This window comes from Dreissena polymorpha, chromosome 3, assembly GCF_020536995.1.
Source record: "Dreissena polymorpha isolate Duluth1 chromosome 3, UMN_Dpol_1.0, whole genome shotgun sequence".
NCBI lineage: Eukaryota > Metazoa > Mollusca > Bivalvia > Myida > Dreissenidae > Dreissena > Dreissena polymorpha.
Window position 1 is genome coordinate 54,442,908 of NC_068357.1, and position 22,669 is coordinate 54,465,576.

At 37.3% G+C, this 22,669-nt stretch overlaps 2 long non-coding RNA genes and 2 other non-coding genes across 4 annotated transcripts; all 4 read right to left on the reverse strand.

The window, feature by feature from the left end:
• Nucleotides 1-249: 249 nt before the first annotated feature.
• On the reverse strand, nucleotides 250-13,153 carry LOC127874220 (uncharacterized). The gene is made up of 5 exons (XR_008046700.1): nucleotides 12,636-13,153; nucleotides 12,122-12,561; nucleotides 1,811-2,516; nucleotides 1,506-1,736; nucleotides 250-934 (listed from the first exon to the last, which is right to left on the reverse strand). It is a non-coding gene; the product is annotated as an uncharacterized LOC127874220 (long non-coding RNA).
• Nucleotides 8,975-9,065, reverse strand: Trnal-uaa (transfer RNA leucine (anticodon UAA)). The gene is given in 2 exon segments: nucleotides 8,975-9,011; nucleotides 9,029-9,065. It is a non-coding gene; the product is annotated as a tRNA-Leu (tRNA).
• A 5,206-nt stretch (nucleotides 13,154-18,359) lies between the features above and the next one.
• Trnal-uaa (transfer RNA leucine (anticodon UAA)) lies at nucleotides 18,360-18,450 on the reverse strand. Its single transcript is given in 2 exon segments — nucleotides 18,360-18,396; nucleotides 18,414-18,450. It is a non-coding gene; the product is annotated as a tRNA-Leu (tRNA).
• A 996-nt stretch (nucleotides 18,451-19,446) lies between these two features.
• Nucleotides 19,447-21,111, reverse strand: LOC127874227 (uncharacterized). The gene is made up of 3 exons (XR_008046719.1): nucleotides 20,941-21,111; nucleotides 19,639-19,719; nucleotides 19,447-19,493 (listed from the first exon to the last, which is right to left on the reverse strand). It is a non-coding gene; the product is annotated as an uncharacterized LOC127874227 (long non-coding RNA).
• Between the last annotated feature and the right edge of the window lie 1,558 nt (nucleotides 21,112-22,669).

Genomic DNA, 22,669 nt, shown 5'->3' on the forward strand with positions numbered 1-22,669 from the left:
ATTTACACTAATTTACACAAAAAATCACCACTATGCAAGATATTCTTAAAACAACAAGGGCTGTTTGTAAAACATGCATGCCCCCCATATGGGCTCTCCGTTGTAGTGACAGCCATAGTGTGAATATGTTTTTTGTCACTTTTACCTTGACCTTTGACCTAATGACCTGAAAATCAATAGGGGTCATCTGCCAGTCATGATCAATGTACCTATGAAGTTTCATGATCCTAGCCATAAGTGTTCTTGAGTTATCATCCGGAAACCATTTTACTATTTCGGATCACCGTGAACTTGACCTTTGACCTAGTGACCTCAAAATCGATAGGGGTTATCTGCCAGTCATGATCAATGTACCTATGAAGTTTCATGATCCTAGGCCTAAGCGTTCTTGAGTTATCATCCGGAAACCATTTTACTATTTCGGGTCACCATGACCTTGACCTTTGACCTAGTGACCTCAAAATCAATAGGGGTCATCTGCGAGTCATGATCAATGTACATATGAAGTTTCATGATCGTAGCCATTAGCGTTCTTGAGTTATCATCCGGAAACCATTTTACTATATCAGGTCACCGTGACCTTGACCTTTGATATAGTGACCTGAAAATCAATAGGGGTCAACTGCGAGTCATGATCAATGTACCTATGAAGTTTCATGATCCTAGGCATAAGCGTTCTTGAGTTATCATCTGGAAACCATTTTACTATTTCAGGGCACCGTGACCTTGACCTTTGATATAGTGACCTGAAAATCAATAGGGGTCAACTGCGAGTCATGATCAATCTACCTATCAAGTTTCATGATCCTAGGCATAAGCGTTCTTGAGTTATCATCCGGAAACCATTTTACTATTTCGGGTCACCGTGACCTTGACCTTTGACCTAGTGACCTGAAAATCAATAGGGGTCATCTGCGAGTCATGATCAATGTACCTATGAAGTTTCATGATCCTAGGCATAAGCGTTTTTGAGTTATCCAGAAACCATTTTACTATTTCGGGTCACCATGACCTTTGACCTTGTGACCTCAAAATCAATAGGGGTCATCTGCCAGTCATGATCAATGTACATATGAAGTTTCATGATCGTAGCCATTAGTGTTCTTGAGTTATCATCCGGAAACCATTTTACTATTTCAGGTCACCGTGACCTTGATCTTTGATATAGTGACCTGAAAATCAATAGGGGTCAACTGCGAGTCATGATCAATGTACCTATGAAGTTTCATGATCCTAGGCATAAGCGTTCTTGAGTTATCATCCAGAAACCATTTTACTATTTCAGGTCAACGTGACCTTGACCTTTGATGTAGTGACCTGAAAATCAATAGGGGTCAACTGCGAGTCATGATTAATATATCAATGAAGTTTCATGATCCTAGGCAAAAGCGTTCTTGAGTTATCATACGGAAACCATTTTACTATTTCGGGTCATCGTGACCTTGACCTTTGACCTAGTGACCTGAAAATCAAAAGGGGTCATCTGCGAGTCATGATCAATGTACCTACGAAGTTTCATGATCCTAGGCATAAGCGTTCTTGAGTTATCATCCGGAAACCATTTTACTATTTCGGGTCACTGTGACCTTGACCTTTGACCTGAAAATCAATAGGGGTCATCTGCGAGTCATGATCATTCTACCTATCAAGTTTCATGATCCTAGGCCTAAGCGTTCTTGAGTTATCATCCGGAAACCATTTTACTATTTCGGGTCACTGTGACCTTGACCTTTGACCTAGTGACGCGTTCTTGAGTTATCATCCGTAAACCATTTTACTATTTTGGGTCACTGTGACCTTGATCTTTGACCTAGTGACCTGAAAATCAATAGGGGTCATCTGCGAGTCATGATCAATCTACCTATCAAGTTTCATGATCCTAGGCCTAAGCGTTCTTGAGTTATCATCCGGAAACCATTTTACTATTTCGGGTCAACGTGACCTTGACCTTTGACCTAGTGACCTGAAAATCAATAGGGGTCATCTGCGAGTCATGATCAATGTACCTATGAAGTTTCATGATCCTAGGCATAAGCGTTTTTGAGTTATCATCCGGAAACCATTTTACTATTTCGGGTCACCATGACCTTTGACCTAGTGACCTCAAAATCAATAGGGGTCATCTGCGAGTCATGATCAATGTACATATGAAGTTTCATGATCGTAGCCATTAGTGTTCTTGAGTTATCATCTGGAAACCATTTTACTATTTCAGGTCACCGTGACCTTGACCTTTGATATAGTGACCTGAAAATCAATAGGGGTCAACTGCGAGTCATGATCAATGTACCTATGAAGTTTCATGATCCTAGGCATAAGCGTTCTTGAGTTATCATCCGGAAACCATTTTACTATTTCAGGTCAACGTGACCTTGACCTTTGATATAGTGACCTGAAAATCAATAGGGGTCAACTGCTAGTCATGATTAATATATCAATGAAGTTTCATGATCCTAGGCATAAGCGTTCTTGAGTTATCATACGGAAACCATTTTACTATTTCGGGTCATCGTGACCTTGACCTTTGACCTAGTGACCTGAAAATCAAAAGGGGTCATCTGCGAGTCATGATCAATGTACCTATTGAAGTTTCATGATCCTAGGCATAAGCGTTAATGAGTTATCAACCGGACACCATTTTACTATTTCGGGTCACAGTGACCTTGACCTTTGACCTAGTAACCTGAAAATCAATAGGGGTCATCTGCCAGCCATGATCAATCTACCTACGAAGTTTCATGATCCTAGGCATAAGCGTTCTTGAGTTATCATCCGGAAACCATTTTACTATTTCGGGTCACTGTGACCTTGACCTTTGACCTGAAAATCAATAGGGGTCATCTGCGAGTCATGATCATTCTACCTATCAAGTTTCATGATCCTAGGCCTAAGCGTTCTTGAGTTATTATCCGGAAACCATTTTACTATTTCGGGTCACTGTGACATTGACCTTTGACCTAGTGACGCGTTCTTGAGTTATCATCCGTAAACCATTTTACTATTTTGGGTCACTGTGACCTTGATATTTGACCTAGTGACCTGAAAATCAATAGGGGTCATCTGCGAGTCATAATCAATCTACCTATCAAGTTTCATGATCCTAGGCCTAAGCGTTCTTGAGTTATTATCCGGAAACCATTTTACTATTTCGGGTCACTGTGACCTTGACCTTTGACCTAGTGACGCGTTCTTGAGTTATCATCCGTAAACCATTTTACTATTTTGGGTCACTGTGACCTTGATATTTGACCTAGTGACCTGAAAATCAATAGGGGTCATCTGCGAGTCATGATCAATCTACCTATCAAGTTTCATGATCCTAGGCCTAAGCGTTCTTGAGTTATCATACGGAAACCATTTTACTATTTCGGGTCAACGTGACCTTTGACCTAGTGACCTCAAAATCAATAGGGGTCATCTTCGAGTCATGATCAATGTACCTATGAAGTTTCATGATCCTAGGCCCAAGTGTTTTTGAGTTATCCGGAAACCACCTGGTGGACGGACCTACCGACAGACCCATTTTACTATTTCGGGTCACCTTGACCTTTGACCTAGTGACCTCAAAATCAATAGGGGTCATCTGCGAGTCATGATCAATGTACGTATGAAGTTTCATGATCCTAGGCCCAAGCGTTCTTGAGTTATCATCCGGAAACCACCTGGTGGACGGACCTACCGACAGACCGACATGAGCAAAGCAATATACCCCCTCTTCTTCGAAGGGGGGCATAAAAATATTTAAATTGATCCGTAAAATAACGTCTCCTCCCATAAGCAAAAAAAAATGCATTACATACTAGTCGCCGCCCTCCAGGACGAAGCCAATCATTCTGTTTACAACTAAACTTGGAGGGAAAGAGACAAAGAACACAAATGTATCTTTTTTTTAAATTGCTATTCTAATTATTCAATACAAGGAATCACTATTTTTGTAAATATGATTTTACTTGAAGAGAGTTTTCACTTAAACAAGTCACAATACAATTCACCGGTAGTACAATGCAATAAAAATTGAATACACAAAATCATTTCTTACAATGATTTGTAACCATTATATAATTTTGCAACAACAACACTTAACCTTTGTAAATACTCATAGCAAAACAAGCTCCAAATATTGCTTTAAACATACATACTTAACCATATTCCGTATGTGCATGTGTTTCATGAGTTACCAGATAACACAACAGCAATTTAGTAAAACACTTCTTATTGACTCAATTGGCATGAATACTAATAATTTATGGTAATTAATACTTAAGGCATATATGTCAGCTCAAATAAGAACTTTATACACATTTACATTTAATACATTTTTTAAAATAAATTTTACTCTATTTTGTAACTTTGTTCATTCACACATTGACAAGGTTTCATTTTTTTAGCAGTATTTAAAAGTAAAATCCACTTAAGCATGCAGTTTATGGTAAAATCAATTTATCTGTAGCAGTAATATACATGTATGCAAGCATCTTTTTATAATTTGCCAAAAATAATAAATGCAACAGATAAAACTGCCTAAAGTGCATTGTTGAAAAAACCCTCAGTTTATTCAATTAGATTGTTGTTGTAGCCCCACTTCATATAATACAATGTCGTGTGTAAATTAATATATTATAACAACAACTCACAGCTGCACTCTTCCAATGTTTTTACCAAAAATTATTATTTAAATCTGATGACCTAAGAATTTGTATTGATTGTAATAAATTTACTAAATAAAATGACTAAAAGTTTAACAATGGTATCACATAAAATACTGGTAAGATTTTAGCTTATACCTATTTATTTTAGCTGGATTGCATAGAAAGCCTTAAGCTTATTTGAAATGCTCTGGAGTCTGTTTACTGGGAAAAGAACCACTACTTGGTGTCTTTGTGATGAGATCTAAAGAACCTTCCCATGGATGGGATCGAACCCTTGACCCCCCGGTTGCTAGGCAGACTCCATCACCACTACACAAAGGCAACCTGCCATCTTACCGACCTGGTTAAATTGTGCTTTTAAAAGTCCAACATTTACTGATGGTTGAACTGTGTCAGGAACCTTTGTTTGAAAGAGTATCGTATGCATAAATAGTTCAAAATAACCTACATTAATGCAATAAAATATCAGGATTGCACCCGTTCACTTGCAAAGCTTAAACGTAAGTTGGCATGGACTTAACTCATGCTACTTTTGGCTTTTGATTGGTTGTTTTTAACAGTGATTTCTTACAAGCTGTTGTTAAAATTACCATATTTGGAAATCTTACTCTCTTAAGCAATCTATATATGCCCAACCAATCAAAATGTAGGTTATGTTCTAAGCAAGTCAGAACAAATAAAGTAAAAAACTTTATCAACTAAGAATTTATTTCACTGCGCTCCCTCTTACCAATATGATTTTAAGTAATGTTTTAACTATCGCATATCTAAGAGATCGTGTACACCTACATGGACATAACCTACACTTCGTTCTTTTATTGAAACAATTTGGGTTTTACTTCAAATATAAATGATCACAATGACTCTGTAATATTTACATGTTCTAAGGTAAGAAATATACTGGTCCCTTGAGACATGTCTACAGCTTGCATGATCACTTACTGAAAATCACCGGATGATATTCATTAACTAATAATAATCTAACAATAATAACTAACAACTTGAAATATTCCCCCCATACAATAATTTGCAAATCTACATTGAAAATCACAATAATAATTACAAGATGATATCAAATATATACATCATATTACATGTGCAACTTAAACAAAATAGAAAATATATTTTAACTAATGGTATTATATCAAATGCACTGCATACAAAATTAATATATTATTAAATATTAGTTTTTGTATTGTTCAAACTTGTAGGGCTGCCTCCAAAATGTTATGCAACCAAATAATTAAATCTCACTTAAATCAACTTGCCATTATTCTCTTGATGTTTCACTAATACTTTCATACTGAAAACAAGAACAGATCAGCACAATCCCTATTGATTTTACCCATCTAGTATTTATCCAAAACTGTCACTATTGTTATCAGCTATTATCAATCCCCAGACAAGTCCCCAGACCAGACAATGCCCCAATCACTCTTGTCTACAACCCAGACAAATTCAAATAGTATGTGTTTTTTTGTTTATAGAGGATTACAAAACAAGAGGGCCATGATGGCCCTGTATCGCTCCACTGTTTTTTCTTTGCGAAAAAAACGTGCAATGCGCATGGGTTGAAATGTACTCAAGCAAGTGACTTTCTCTTTCTATCCCTCGTCTCATTGGGGGTTTAAAGTTGGAAGGGGGAGCATTTTTATATATGGAAAAAGTTACTACCGTGTTAACTAAACAGACTTAAAAGCCCGGGAATTGTTGCACAGGTCCTTTGCTTATAACGTAGGTACATTTATCTCTCCAAAAGATATTGTCGTTCTTTCTATTTCACATATTTTTAGATGCTGAAGATCAAATCTACGCATTTGATTTGAAACAGATTCACAAGACCCACAGGAATCAAAATGCCTTAACCCTTTACCAAACTACACATTTTGGACTTTCCCAATTTGAAAGAGGTTGCAGACCTCAATTAAATTAAAATGGAATATGAAGGAAATGATCAGGTAAGGTAGAAATAATTGTGATAAAAGGAGAAATTGCTCATCAAACCACACATCCCTAAGACCAACAGGCCTGAGAATATTATGATAATCTAAAGATTATTTCTTTATATTTATAAATGTATTTAATTAAGTAATACATTTGACTCCTAAGATCATTTCATAACTGATATTAAGAAAATTATAAAATGGTCAGAAATATATATGGATTGTTGAGCAATTGACAATCATATCCACAATTCATGAGTCACGATTCACAAATGGAACAATGAATCATTAGTTATTAAAAAGCAGCATATACGATAGTTAAGAACATTGCACTTCATTAATTTCAACACCTTCTCTTGGATACAAAGTTTGAGTTTACCGTGCAGTATCATATATTGACTTTTCTTGAAATAATTATGTTCATGGAAGTTGTGTTTTTAAAATCAATAATATATCATTAAACTGGTTTAAACTCTACAAAAAAGACATGAAATTAACATGTCATCCAAAATATTTTCATCCGGATATATGGTCACTTTTGACATATTTAAATAAAACCAGACTTTTTTCAGTTTGTAAGAAAAACATTCATAACACATGTTCTTACTTCAATGCCTTTGTAAGCAGTCACCATCTGACCTAAAATGGACCTTAATGACAGGGTTTTATCTCATGTTTACAAGATGTTGATGTTGTTGGTCACAGCCAAACGGCCACAGTAATCTCCACAGGTAAACGTCATATGTTCAGTTTTGTGACCCCCGGGGCTGGGTCAAATTTGAGCCCAGGGGAATAATTTGAACAAATTTGGTCGAGGACTATAAGATATCACTACATACCAAATTTATTAGCCCTAGGCTCTATAATTAAGAACAAGAAGATTTTTAAAGTCTGCACACAATAGGCCTTATTTAAGCATATGTTCATTTTTGTGACTCCTGGGGCAAGGTCAAATTTGTTCCCAGGGGCATAATTTGAACAAACTAAGTAGAGAACTATTATATGTCACTACCTACCGAATTTGGTAGAAATAGGCCCAATGGTTATGGACAAGAAGATTTTTATAGTTTGCACAAAATGGGCCCAATATAAGCATATGTTCAATTTTGTGACCCCTGGGGAACGGTCAAATTTGATCCCAGGGGCTTAATTTGAACAAACTTGGTAGAGGACTATAAGATGTCATTACATAGCAAATTTGGTAGCCCTAGCCCTATGCCATACGTTTATGGACAAGAAGATTTTTAAAGTTTGCACAAAATAGGCCTTACATAAGCAAATTTTCGATTTTTTGACCCCCCAGGGCAGGGTCAAATTTGACCCAAGGGGCATAATTTGAACAAACTTGGTAGAGGACTATTAGATGTCACTTCATAGCAAATTTGGTAGCCCTAGGCCCAATGGTTATGGAAAAAAAGATTTTTAAAGTTTGCACAAAATAGGCCCTATATAACAAATGTTTAATTTTTTGACCCCCCGGGGCAAGGTCAAATTTAACCCCTTGGGCATAATTTGAACAGACTTGGTAGAGGACTATAAGAAGTCACTACATAGCAAATTTGGTAGCCCTAGGCCCAATGGTTATGGACAAGAAGATTTTTAAAGTTTGCACAAAATAGGCCTTATATAAGCAAATTTTCAATTTTTAATCCCCCGGGGCAGGGTCAAATTTGACCCCAGGGACATAATTTGAACAAACTTGGTAGAGGACTATAAGATGTCACTACATAGCAAATTTGGTAGCCCTAGGCCCATTGGTAATGGACAAGAAGATTTTTAAAGTTTGCACAAAATAGGCCTTATATAAGCAAATTTTCAATTTTTTAACCCCCCCGGGGCAGGGTCAAATTTGACCCCAATGGCATAATTTGAACAAACTTGGTAGAGGACTATAAGATGTCACTACATAGCAAATTTGGTAGCCCTAGGCCCAATGGTTATGGACAAGAAGATTTTTAAAGTTTGCACAAAATAGGCCTTATATAAGCAAATTTTCAATTTTTTGACCCCCCAGGGCAGGGTCAAATTTGACCCCAGGGGCATAATTTGAACAAACTTGGTAGAGGACATACGTGTCGCGCTTCGCGCTCTATATTTGGTAGGGATAGGCCTATGATAGACAACCTTAAAAATACATGGATAATAGATGTGTTGTTTGCATTTATTTGTTAATATAAAAACACGTGTATTTTTATAAGATATTTAAGTGATGTACCCGGTAAGAAATTTTAATTAACGTTGTCACCACGTTGCATCCATTAATTTTAATAAAAATGTCCAATTGTAGTAAAATGGATTTTAAAATGTCTACATAAAAATAACGCTTTATTGTATTTATTAACCTGACTGAAAAAATTGTCAGCCGCCAAACTGTTCCGTTCGTGCCGGAACCCGGGATTGAACCGGGGGGCCTTTAGATGACTGTTGCATAAACAACTTAAGTCTAACGCTCTCCCAACTGAGCTTTTCCGGCTGACATTCACTTATGTACTGCTATTTGGTGAAGTTGTGTATAGCGATCGTTATTATATGTCTATTAATAAACTAATACATTATACGTTTTTGTACCACTACGCCTGCCAATAAACTTGCTTGCGCGATAGGTCGTCAAATATCGTACTACATTGATTCTCCACTTAAGAAGCAAATTAGAAAAATCACAAAATAAATATATTTTGATTATGTTAATTTTTTATGTAAAACATCATTTGTTTTTATACAAAACCAGAAAGTTTCGCGTATTTGCCCAGTCCCTGTGATCTTTCCCCTGTGATCAGTTGTGGATCAGTTATTAATTAAAACAATTAGCTTTGCATTATTGGCAAAAAATGTTGTAATAAATGTAATAGGCACAAATGCAGTACTTATTTACACTAATTTACACAAAAAATCACCACTATGCAAGATATTCTTAAAACAACAAGGGCTGTTTGTAAAACATGCATGCCCCCATATGGGCTCTCCGTTGTAGTGACAGCCATAGTGTGAATATGTTTTTTGTCACTTTGACCTTGACCTTTGACCTAATGACCTGAAAATCAATAGGGGTCATCTGCCAGTCATGATCAATGTACCTATGAAGTTTCATGATCCTAGCCATAAGCGTTCTTGAGTTATCATCCGGAAACCATTTTACTATTTCGGATCACCGTGAACTTGACCTTTGACCTAGTGACCTCAAAATCGATAGGGGTCATCTGCCAGTCATGATCAATGTACCTATGAAGTTTCATGATCCTAGGCCTAAGCGTTCTTGAGTTATCATCCGGAAACCATTTTACTATTTCGGGTCACCATGACCTTGACCTTTGACCTAGTGACCTCAAAATCGATAGGGGTCATCTGCGAGTCATGATCAATGTACATATGAAGTTTGATGATCGTAGCCATTAGCGTTCTTGAGTTATCATCCGGAAACCATTTTACTATATCAGGTCACCGTGACCTTGACCTTTGATATAGTGACCTGAAAATCAATAGGGGTCAACTGCGAGTCATGATCAATGTACCTATGAAGTTTCATGATCCTAGGCATAAGCGTTCTTGAGTTATCATCTGGAAACCATTTTACTATTTCAGGGCACCGTGACCTTGACCTTTGATATAGTGACCTGAAAATCAATAGGGGTCAACTGCGAGTCATGATCAATCTACCTATCAAGTTTCATGATCCTAGGCATAAGCGTTCTTGAGTTATCATCCGGAAACCATTTTACTATTTCGGGTCACCGTGACCTTGACCTTTGACCTAGTGACCTGAAAATCAATAGGGGTCATCTGCGATTCATGATCAATGTACCTATGAAGTTTCATGATCCTAGGCATAGGCGTTTTTGAGTTATCATCCGGAAACCATTTTACTATTTCGGGTCACCATGACCTTTGACCTTGTGACCTCAAAATCAATAGGGGTCATCTGCCAGTCATGATCAATGTACATATGAAGTTTCATGATCGTAGCCATTAGTGTTCTTGAGTTATCATCCGGAAACCATTTTACTATTTCAGGTCACCGTGACCTTGACCTTTGATATAGTGACCTGAAAATCAATAGGGGTCAACTGCGAGTTATGATCAATGTACCTATGAAGTTTCATGATCCTAGGCATAAGCGTTCTTGAGTTATCATCCAGAAACCATTTTACTATTTCAGGTCAACGTGACCTTGACCTTTGATATAGTGACCTGAAAATCAATAGGGGTCAACTGCGCGTCATGATTAATATATCAATGAAGTTTCATGATCCTAGGCAAAAGCGTTCTTGAGTTATCATACGGAAACCATTTTACTATTTCGGGTCATCGTGACCTTGACCTTTGACCTAGTGACCTGAAAATCAAAAGGGGTCATCTGCGAGTCATGATCAATGTACCTATGAAGTTTCATGTTCCTAGGCATAAGCGTTCTTAAGTTATAAACCGGACACCATTTTACTATTTCGGGTCACAGTGACCTTGACCTTTGACCTAGTGACCTGAAAATCAATAGGGGTCATCTGCCAGCCATGATCAATCTACCTACGAAGTTTCATGATCCTAGGCATAAGCGTTCTTGAGTTATCATCCGGAAACCATTTTACTATTTCGGGTCACTGTGACCTTGACCTTTGACCTGAAAATCAATAGGGGTCATCTGCGAGTCATGATCATTCTACCTATCAAGTTTCATGATCCTAGGCCTAAGCGTTCTTGAGTTATCATCCGGAAACCATTTTACTATTTCGGGTCACTGTGACCTTGACCTTTGACCTAGTGACGCGTTCTTGAGTTATCATCCGTAAACCATTTTAATATTTTGGGTCACTGTGACCTTGATCTTTGACCTAGTGACCTGAAAATCAATAGGAGTCATCTGCGAGTCATGATCAATCTACCTATCAAGTTTCATGATCCTAGGCCTAAGCGTTCTTGAGTTATCATCCGGAAACCATTTTACTATTTCGGGTCAACGTGACCTTGACCTTTGACCTAGTGACCTGAAAATCAATAGGGGTCATCTGCGAGTCATGATCAATGTACCTATGAAGTTTCATGATCCTAGGCATAAGCGTTTTTGAGTTATCATCCGGAAACCATTTTACTATTTCGGGTCACCATGACCTTTGACCTAGTGACCTCAAAATCAAAAGGGGTCATCTGCGAGTCATGATCAATGTACATATGAAGTTTCATGATCGTAGCCATTAGTGTTCTTGAGTTATCATCTGGAAACCATTTTACTATTTCACGTCACCGTGACCTTGACCTTTGATATAGTGACCTGAAAATCAATAGGGGTCAACTGCGAGTCATGATCAATGTACCTATGAAGTTTCATGATCCTAGGCATAAGCGTTCTTGAGTTATCATCCGGAAACCATTTTACTATTTCAGGTCAACGTGACCTTGACCTTTGATATAGTGACCTGAAAATCAATAGGGGTCAACTGCGAGTCATGATTAATATATCAATGAAGTTTCATGATCCTAGGCATAAGCGTTCTTGAGTTATCATACGGAAACCATTTTACTATTTCGGGTCATCATGACCTTGACCTTTGACCTAGTGACCTGAAAATCAAAAGGGGTCATCTGCGAGTCATGATCAATGTACCTATGAAGTTTCATGATCCTAGGCATAAGCGTTCTTGAGTTATCAACCGGACACCATTTTACTATTTCGGGTCACAGTGACCTTGACCTTTGACCTAGTGACCTGAAAATCAATAGGGGTCATCTGCCAGCCATGATCAATCTACCTACGAAGTTTCATGATCCTAGGCATAAGCGTTCTTGAGTTATCATCCGGAAACCATTTTACTATTTCGGGTCACTGTGACCTTGACCTTTGACCTGAAAATCAATAGGGGTCATCTGCGAGTCATGATCATTCTACCTATCAAGTTTCATGATCCTAGGCCTAAGCGTTCTTGAGTTATCATCCGGAAACCATTTTACTATTTCGGGTCACTGTGACCTTGACCTTTGACCTAGTGACGCGTTCTTGAGTTATCATCCGTAAACCATTTTACTATTTTGGGTCACTGTGACCTTGATATTTGACCTAGTGACCTGAAAATCAATAGGGGTCATCTGCGAGTCATGATCAATCTACCTATCAAGTTTCATGATCCTAGGCCTAAGCGTTCTTGAGTTATCATCCGGAAACCATTTTACTATTTCGGGTCAACGTGACCTTTGACCTAGTGACCTCAAAATCAATAGGGGTCATCTTCGAGTCATGATCAATGTACCTATGAAGTTTCATGATCCTAGGCCCAAGTGTTTTTGAGTTATCCGGAAACCACCTGGTGGACGGACCTACCGACAGACCCATTTTACTATTTCGGGTCACCTTGACCTTTGACCTAGTGACCTCAAAATCAATAGGGGTCATCTGCGAGTCATGATCAATGAACCTATGAAGTTTCATGATCCTAGGCCCAAGCGTTCTTAAGTTATCATCCGGAAACCACCTGGTGGACGGACCTACCGACAGACCGACATGAGCAAAGCAATATACCCCCTCTTCTTCGAAGGGGGGCATAAAAATATTTAAATTGATCCGTAAAATAACGTCTCCTCCCATAAGCAAAAAAAAATGCATTATATACTAGTCGCCGCCCTCCAGGACGAAGCCAATCATTCTGTTTACAACTAAACTTGGAGGGAAAGAGACAAAGAACACAAATGTATCTTTTTTTAAAATTGCTATTCTAATTATTCAATACAAGGAATCACTATTTTTGTAAATATGATTTTACTTGAAGAGAGTTTTTACTTAAACAAGTCACAATACAATTCACCGGTAGTACAATGCAATAAAAATTGAATACACAAAATCATTTCTTACAATGATTTGTAACCATTATATAATTTTGCAACAACAACACTTAACCTTTGTAAATACTCATAGCAAAACAAGCTCCAAATATTGCTTTAAACATACATACTTAACCATATTCCGTATGTGCATGTGTTTCATGAGTTACCAGATAACACAACAGCAATTTAGTAAAACACTTCTTATTGACTCAATTGGCATGAATACTAATAATTTATGGTAATTAATACTTAAGGCATATATGTCAGCTCAAATAAGAACTTTATACACATTTACATTTAATACATTTTTTAAAATAAATTTTTCTCTATTTTGTAACTTTGTTCATTCACACATTGACAAGGTTTCATTTTTTTAGCAGTATTTAAAAGTAAAATCCACTTAAGCATGCAGTTTATGGTAAAATCAATTTATCTGTAGCAGTAATATACATGTATGCAAGCATCTTTTTATAATTTGCCAAAAATAATAAATGCAACAGATAAAACTGCCTAAAGTGCATTGTTGAAAAAACCCTCAGTTTATTCAATTAGATTGTTGTTGTAGCCCCACTTCATATAATACAATGTCGTGTGTAAATTAATATATTATAACAACAACTCACAGCTGCACTCTTCCAATGTTTTTACCAAAAATTATTATTTAAATCTGATGACCTAAGAATTTGTATTGATTGTAATAAATTTACTAAATAAAATGACTAAAAGTTTAACAATGGTATCACATAAGATACTGGTAAGATTTTAGCTTATACCTATTTATTTTAGCTGGATTGCATAGAAAGCCTTAAGCTTATTTGAAATGCTCTGGAGTCTGTTTACTGGGAAAAGAACCACTACTTGGTGTCTTTGTGATGAGATCTAAAGAACCTTCACATGGATGGGATCGAACCCTTGACCCCCCGGTTGCTAGGCAGACTCCATCACCACTACACAAAGGCAACCTGCCATCTTACCGACCTGGTTAAATTGTGCTTTTAAAAGTCCAACATTTACTGATGGTTGAACTGTGTCAGGAACCTTTGTTTGAAAGAGTATCGTATGCATAAATAATTCAAAATAACCTACATTAATGCAATAAAATATCAGGATTGCACCCGTTCACTTGCAAAGCTTAAACGTAAGTTGGCATGGACTTAACTCATGCTACTTTTGGCTTTTGATTGGTTGTTTTTAACAGTGATTTCTTACAAGCTGTTGTTAAAATTACCATATTTGGAAATCTTACTCTCTTAAGCAATCTATATATGCCCAACCAATCAAAATGTAGGTTATGTTCTAAGCAAGTCAGAACAAATAAAGTAAAAAACTTTATCAACTAAGAATTTATTTCACTGCGCTCCCTCTTACCAATATGATTTTAAGTAATGTTTTAACTATCGCATATCTAAGAGATCGTGTACACCTACATGGACATAACCTACACTTCGTTCTTTTATTGAAACAATTTGGGTTTTACTTCAAATATAAATGATCACAATGACTCTGTAATATTTACATGTTCTAAGGTAAGAAATATACTGGTCCCTTGAGACATGTCTACAGCTTGCATGATCACTTACTGAAAATCACCGGATGATATTCATTAACTAATAATAATCTAACAATAATAACTAACAACTTGAAATATTCCCCCCATACAATAATTTGCAAATCTACATTGAAAATCACAATAATAATTACAAGATGATATCAAATATATACATCATATTACATGTGCAACTTAAACAAAATAGAAAATATATTTTAACTAATGGTATTATATCAAATGCACTGCATACAAAATTAATATATTATTAAATATTAGTTTTTGTATTGTTCAAACTTATAGGGCTGCCTCCAAAATGTTATGCAACCAAATAATTAAATCTCACTTAAATCAACTTGCCATTATTCTCTTGATGTTTCACTAATACTTTCATACTGAAAACAAGAACAGATCAGCACAATCCCTATTGATTTTACCCATCTAGTATTTATCCAAAACTGTCACTATTGTTATCAGCTATTATCAATCCCCAGACAAGTCCCCAGACCAGACAATGCCCCAATCACTGTTGTCTACAACCCAGACAAATTCAAATAGTATGTGTTTTTTTGTTTATAGAGGATTACAAAACAAGAGGGCCATGATGGCCCTGTATCGCTCCACTGTTTTTTCTTTGCGAAAAAAACGTGCAATGCGCATGGGTTGAAATGTACTCAAGCAAGTGACTTTCTCTTTCTATCCCTCGTCTCATTGGGGGTTTAAAGTTGGAAGGGGGAGCATTTTTATATATGGAAAAAGTTACTACCGTGTTAACTAAACAGACTTAAAAGCCCGGGAATTGTTGCACAGGTCCTTTGCTTATAACGTAGGTACATTTATCTCTCCAAAAGATATTGTCGTTCTTTCTATTTCACATATTTTTAGATGCTGAAGATCAAATCTACGCATTTGATTTGAAACAGATTCACAAGACCCACAGGAATCAAAATGCCTTAACCCTTTACCAAACTACACATTTTGGACTTTCCCAATTTGAAAGAGGTTGCAGACTTTAATTAAATTAAAATGGAATATGAAGGAAATGATCAGGTAAGGTAGAAATAATTGTGATAAAAGGAGAAATTGCTCATCAAACCACACATCCCTAAGACCAACAGGCCTGAGAATATTATGATAATCTAAAGATTATTTCTTTATATTTATAAATGTATTTAATTAAGTAATACATTTGACTCCTAAGATCATTTCATAACTGATATTAAGAAAATTATAAAATGGTCAGAAATATATATGGATTGTTGAGCAATTGACAATCATATCCACAATTCATGAGTCACGATTCACAAATGGAACAATGAATCATTAGTTATTAAAAAGCAGCATATACGATAGTTAAGAACATTGCACTTCATTAATTTCAACACCTTCTCTTGGATACAAAGTTTGAGTTTACCGTGCAGTATCATATATTGACTTTTCTTGAAATAATTATGTTCATGGAAGTTGTGTTTTTAAAATCAATAATATATCATTAAACTGGTTTAAACTCTACAAAAAAGACATGAAATTAACATGTCATCCAAAATATTTTCATCCGGATATATGGTCACTTTTGACATATTTAAATAAAACCAGACTTTTTTCAGTTTGTAAGAAAAACATTCATAACACATGTTCTTACTTCAATGCCTTTGTAAGCAGTCACCATCTGACCTAAAATGGACCTTAATGACAGGGTTTTATCTCATGTTTACAAGATGTTGATGTTGTTGGTCACAGCCAAACGGCCACAGTAATCTCCACAGGTAAACGTCATATGTTCAGTTTTGTGACCCCCGGGGCTGGGTCAAATTTGAGCCCAGGGGAATAATTTGAACAAATTTGGTCGAGGACTATAAGATATCACTACATACCAAATTTATTAGCCCTAGGCTCTATAATTAAGAACAAGAAGATTTTTAAAGTCTGCACACAATAGGCCTTATTTAAGCATATGTTCATTTTTGTGACTCCTGGGGCAAGGTCAAATTTGTTCCCAGGGGCATAATTTGAACAAACTAAGTAGAGAACTATTATATGTCACTACCTACCGAATTTGGTAGAAATAGGCCCAATGGTTATGGACAAGAAGATTTTTATAGTTTGCACAAAATGGGCCCAATATAAGCATATGTTCAATTTTGTGACCCCTGGGGAACGGTCAAATTTGATCCCAGGGGCTTAATTTGAACAAACTTGGTAGAGGACTATAAGATGTCATTACATAGCAAATTTGGTAGCCCTAGCCCTATGCCATACGTTTATGGACAAGAAGATTTTTAAAGTTTGCACAAAATAGGCCTTACATAAGCAAATTTTCGATTTTTTGACCCCCCAGGGCAGGGTCAAATTTGACCCAAGGGGCATAATTTGAACAAACTTGGTAGAGGACTATTAGATGTCACTTCATAGCAAATTTGGTAGCCCTAGGCCCAATGGTTATGGACAAAAAGATTTTTAAAGTTTGCACAAAATAGGCCCTATATAACAAATGTTTAATTTTTTGACCCCCCGGGGCAAGGTCAAATTTAACCCCTTGGGCATAATTTGAACAGACTTGGTAGAGGACTATAAGAAGTCACTACATAGCAAATTTGGTAGCCCTAGGCCCAATGGTTATGGACAAGAAGATTTTTAAAGTTTGCACAAAATAGGCCTTATATAAGCAAATTTTCAATTTTTAATCCCCCGGGGCAGGGTCAAATTTGACCCCAGGGACATAATTTGAACAAACTTGGTAGAGGACTATAAGATGTCACTACATAGCAAATTTGGTAGCCCTAGGCCCATTGGTTAATGGACAAGAAGATTTTTAAAGTTTGCACAAAATAGGCCTTATATAAGCAAATTTTCAATTTTTTAACCCCCCCGGGGCAGGGTCAAATTTGACCCCAATGGCATAATTTGAACAAACTTGGTAGAGGACTATAAGATGTCACTACATAGCAAATTTGGTAGCCCTAGGCCCAATGGTTATGGACAAGAAGATTTTTAAAGTTTGCACAAAATAGGCCTTATATAAGCAAATTTTCAATTTTTTGACCCCCCAGGGCAGGGTCAAATTTGACCCCAGGGGCATAATTTGAACAAACTTGGTAGAGGACATACGTGTCGCGCTTCGCGCTCTATATTTGGTAGGGATAGGCCTATGATAGACAACCTTAAAAATACATGGATAATAGATGTGTTGTTTGCATTTATTTGTTAATATAAAAACACGTGTATTTTATAAGATATTTAAGTGATGTACCCGGTAAGAAATTTTAATTAACGTTGTCACCACGTTGCATCCATTAATTTTAATAAAAATGTCCAATTGTAGTAAAATGGATTTTAAAATGTCTACATAAAAATAACGCTTTATTGTATTTATTAACCTGACTGAAAAAATTGTCAGCCGCCAAACTGTTCCGTTCGTGCCGGAACCCGGGATTGAACCGGGGGGCCTTTAGATGACTGTTGCATAAACAACTTAAGTCTAACGCTCTCCCAACTGAGCTTTTCCGGCTGACATTCACTTATGTACTGCTATTTGGTGAAGTTGTGTATAGCGATCGTTATTATATGTCTATTAATAAACTAATACATTATACGTTTTTGTACCACTACGCCTGCCAATAAACTTGCTTGCGCGATAGGTCGTCAAATATCGTACTACATTGATTCTCCACTTAAGAAGCAAATTAGAAAAATCACAAAATAAATATATTTTGATTATGTTAATTTTTTATGTAAAACATCATTTGTTTTTATACAAAACCAGAAAGTTTCGCGTATTTGCCCAGTCCCTGTGATCTTTCCCCTGTGATCAGTTGTGGATCAGTTATTAATTAAAACAATTAGCTTTGCATTATTGGCAAAAAATGTTGTAATAAATGTAATAGGCACAAATGCAGTAGTACTTATTTACACTAATTTACACAAAAAATCACCACTATGCAAGATATTCTTAAAACAACAAGGGCTGTTTGTAAAACATGCATGCCCCCATATGGGCTCTCCGTTTGTAGTGACAGCCATAGTGTGAATATGTTTTTTGTCACTTTGACCTTGACCTTTGACCTAATGACCTGAAAATCAATAGGGGTCATCTGCCAGTCATGATCAATGTACCTATGAAGTTTCATGATCCTAGCCATAAGCGTTCTTGAGTTATCATCCGGAAACCATTTTACTATTTCGGATCACCGTGAACTTGACCTTTGACCTAGTGACCTCAAAATCGATAGGGGTCATCTGCCAGTCATGATCAATGTACCTATGAAGTTTCATGATCCTAGGCCCCTAAGCGTTCTTGAGTTATCATCCGGAAACCATTTTACTATTTCGGGTCACCATGACCTTGACCTTTGACCTAGTGACCTCAAAATCGATAGGGGTCATCTGCGAGTCATGATCAATGTACATATGAAGTTTGATGATCGTAGCCATTATGCGTTCTTGAGTTATCATCCGGAAACCATTTTACTATATCAGGTCACCGTGACCTTGACCTTTGATATAGTGACCTGAAAATCAATAGGGGTCAACTGCGAGTCATGATCAATGTACCTATGAAGTTTCATGATCCTAGGCATAAGCGTTCTTGAGTTATCATCTGGAAACCATTTTACTATTTCAGGGCACCGTGACCTTGACCTTTGATATAGTGACCTGAAAATCAATAGGGGTCAACTGCGAGTCATGATCAATCTACCTATCAAGTTTCATGATCCTAGGCATAAGCGTTCTTGAGTTATCATCCGGAAACCATTTTACTATTTCGGGTCACCGTGACCTTGACCTTTGACCTAGTGACCTGAAAAATCAATAGGGGTCATCTGCGATTCATGATCAATGTACCTATGAAGTTTCATGATCCTAGGCATAGGCGTTTTTGAGTTATCATCCGGAAACCATTTTACTATTTCGGGTCACCATGACCTTTGACCTTGTGACCTCAAAATCAATAGGGGTCATCTGCCAGTCATGATCAATGTACATATGAAGTTTCATGATCGTAGCCATTAGTGTTCTTGAGTTATCATCCGGAAACCATTTTACTATTTCAGGTCACCGTGACCTTGACCTTTGATATAGTGACCTGAAAATCAATAGGGGTCAACTGCGAGTTATGATCAATGTACCTATGAAGTTTCATGATCCTAGGCATAAGCGTTCTTGAGTTATCATCCAGAAACCATTTTACTATTTCAGGTCAACGTGACCTTGACCTTTGATATAGTGACCTGAAAATCAATAGGGGTCAACTGCGCGTCATGATTAATATATCAATGAAGTTTCATGATCCTAGGCAAAAGCGTTCTTGAGTTATCATACGGAAACCATTTTACTATTTCGGGTCATCGTGACCTTGACCTTTGACCTAGTGACCTGAAAATCAAAAGGGGTCATCTGCGAGTCATGATCAATGTACCTATGAAGTTTCATGTTCCTAGGCATAAGCGTTCTTAAGTTATAAACCGGACACCATTTTACTATTTCGGGTCACAGTGACCTTGACCTTTGACCTAGTGACCTGAAAATCAATAGGGGTCATCTGCCAGCCATGATCAATCTACCTACGAAGTTTCATGATCCTAGCATAAGCGTTCTTGAGTTATCATCCGGGAAACCATTTTACTATTTCGGGTCACTGTGACCTTGACCTTTGACCTGAAAATCAATAGGGGTCATCTGCGAGTCATGATCATTCTACCTATCAAGTTTCATGATCCTAGGCCTAAGCGTTCTTGAGTTATCATCCGGAAACCATTTTACTATTTCGGGTCACTGTGACCTTGACCTTTGACCTAGTGACGCGTTCTTGAGTTATCATCCGTAAACCATTTTAATATTTTGGGTCACTGTGACCTTGATCTTTGACCTAGTGACCTGAAAATCAATAGGAGTCATCTGCGAGTCATGATCAATCTACCTATCAAGTTTCATGATCCTAGGCCTAAGCGTTCTTGAGTTATCATCCGGAAACCATTTTACTATTTCGGGTCAACGTGACCTTGACCTTTGACCTAGTGACCTGAAAATCAATAGGGGTCATCTGCGAGTCATGATCAATGTACCTATGAAGTTTCATGATCCTAGGCATAAGCGTTTTTGAGTTATCATCCGGAAACCATTTTACTATTTCGGGTCACCATGACCTTTGACCTAGTGACCTCAAAATCAAAAGGGGTCATCTGCGAGTCATGATCAATGTACATATGAAGTTTCATGATCGTAGCCATTAGTGTTCTTGAGTTATCATCTGGAAACCATTTTACTATTTCACGTCACCGTGACCTTGACCTTTGATATAGTGACCTGAAATCAATAGGGGTCAACTGCGAGTCATGATCAATGTACCTATGAAGTTTCATGATCCTAGGCATAAGCGTTCTTGAGTTATCATCCGGAAACCATTTTACTATTTCAGGTCAACGTGACCTTGACCTTTGATATAGTGACCTGAAAATCAATAGGGGTCAACTGCGAGTCATGATTAATATATCAATGAAGTTTCATGATCCTAGGCATAAGCGTTCTTGAGTTATCATACGGAAACCATTTTACTATTTCGGGTCATCATGACCTTGACCTTTGACCTAGTGACCTGAAAATCAAAAGGGGTCATCTGCGAGTCATGATCAATGTACCTATGAAGTTTCATGATCCTAGGCATAAGCGTTCTTGAGTTATCAAACCGGACACCATTTTACTATTTCGGGTCACAGTGACCTTGACCTTTGACCTAGTGACCTGAAATCAATAGGGGTCATCTGCCAGCCATGATCAATCTACCTACGAAGTTTCATGATCCTAGGCATAAGCGTTCTTGAGTTATCATCCGGAAACCATTTTACTATTTCGGTCACTGTGACCTTGACCTTTGACCTGAAAATCAATAGGGGTCATCTGCGAGTCATGATCATTCTACCTATCAAGTTTCATGATCCTAGGCCTAAGCGTTCTTGAGTTATCATCCGGAAACCATTTTACTATTTCGGGTCACTGTGACCTTGACCTTTGACCTAGTGACGCGTTCTTGAGTTATCATCCGTAAACCATTTTACTATTTTGGGTCACTGTGACCTTGATATTTGACCTAGTGACCTGAAAATCAATAGGGGTCATCTGCGAGTCATGATCAATCTACCTATCAAGTTTCATGATCCTAGGCCTAAGCGTTCTTGAGTTATCATCCGGAAACCATTTTACTATTTCGGGTCAACGTGACCTTTGACCTAGTGACCTCAAAATCAATAGGGGTCATCTTCGAGTCATGATCAATGTACCTATGAAGTTTCATGATCCTAGGCCCAAGTGTTTTTGAGTTATCCGGAAACCACCTGGTGGACGGACCTACCGACAGGACCCATTTTACTATTTCGGGTCACCTTGACCTTTGACCTAGTGACCTCAAAATCAATAGGGGTCATCTGCGAGTCATGATCAATGAACCTATGAAGTTTCATGATCCTAGGCCCAAGCGTTCTTAAGTTATCATCCGGAAACCACCTGGTGGACGGACCTACGACAGACCGACATGAGCAAAGCAATATACCCCTCTTCTTCGAAGGGGGGCATAAAAATATTTAAATTGATCCGTAAAATAACGTCTCCTCCCATAAGCAAAAAAAATGCATTATATACTAGTCGCCGCCCTCCAGGACGAAGCCAATCATTCTGTTTACAACTAAACTTGGAGGGAAAGAGACAAAGAACACAAATGTATCTTTTTTTAAAAT